The sequence below is a fragment of the Penaeus chinensis genome, chromosome 3, assembly GCF_019202785.1.
Source record: "Penaeus chinensis breed Huanghai No. 1 chromosome 3, ASM1920278v2, whole genome shotgun sequence".
NCBI classification, from domain to species: domain Eukaryota; kingdom Metazoa; phylum Arthropoda; class Malacostraca; order Decapoda; family Penaeidae; genus Penaeus; species Penaeus chinensis.
The window spans coordinates 33229020-33230150 of NC_061821.1; the positions used below are offsets into that span (position 1 = coordinate 33229020).

Genomic DNA, 1131 nt, shown 5'->3' on the forward strand with positions numbered 1-1131 from the left:
GACATTCATTTCAAATCTTGATTTATCTAAGAAGCCTGTCTCTGACTAATCAATAGATATTGTGAGGATTATATCTGAATCTAAAACATAAACACATCGAAGAGGCGAGCGGCTGGCCACAGGCAACAGACACACACAGGCACCGGATCAGTGTTAATTACTTTGACAACTCGTTTTACATACGAGGATTGGAAAGCTAATCAAGCCGTTGTTTATGGGGAAAGCCAAGATGAATACTTATAAAGGTGATTGACGAGTGAATCTTCAAACGACATTCACACAGGAATGCTTTAATTGGCCTTGAAGCGTTTGGATGATTGATGTCTTCGTCTTAAATCTCCATTTTATTCGAGTCACTTCAAATGTTATTTCATCATTCTAAGTGTCTTATTGTCCCGAACTGAGAGGTATTTTATGATGCATTAAATACACAGGTAAGCTCTAACCCGGTACGAGAAACATGAAACTAAAAAACAAACTTACCTTGCTGTAGTTCGATGACCGCAACCAATCTTAAAGCCCTCCTCGGCACGAGCAGTCGAACACAAGATTTACACTTTGTTCAATATATATACTGGATCATCAAAGGAGTCACTCAAGGTCATATCCGAAAACACAACTACTGAATAAATAAACAAACACATTCGTGGAAAAACACATACCATAGGTAACACGGAACTACGCTACAGTCATTTGTTCTTATCTCCCGTCAATCCGATTCGTACAAACTTCACGTGCGTCAGAGGATAAGGGTTGCGCGCGTGCTGTGGCAGTGTTGACCGTACGATGAGCGTTGGTCCAGTCTCGCTCCCCTGCCCGGTCTGCGAAGCCACCCACCCCAAGCCCGCAGCCACACTTATGCCACATGCCCCGCGCCGCGCTCATCCTTCCACGGGTACTTTTCAGCGGTTTCTTGCTTGATGCGAGCTCGGGTTCATTTTGTTTCTTTGACTTCTGGACCGAGCGAGGTGCTCCTTTGCTTTGGCGAAGGATGGAGAGGGGCATTTTGCGGAGAATTCGCAAGGTATGGTAGATAACGACGTCTGGTAATACTGAGGAGTTCCTCTGGTGCCACCTACGGCCTGCCTGCTGGACTGCCCACACTAACGGTAAGCTTCTTCCAGTTCAACG

General features: G+C 45.3%; 1 protein-coding gene across 2 annotated transcripts in view; it reads right to left on the reverse strand.

Moving 5' to 3' along the window:
- LOC125042720 overlaps positions 1-790 on the reverse strand; it is a 162793-nt gene extending 162003 nt beyond the window's left edge. For both annotated transcript variants that reach the window (XM_047638587.1, XM_047638568.1), the window contains exon 1: positions 484-790. The gene's annotated coding sequence lies outside the window, so the exon portion shown is untranslated. The remainder of the gene's footprint in view (positions 1-483) is intronic.
- Positions 791-1131: the final 341 nt, after the last annotated feature.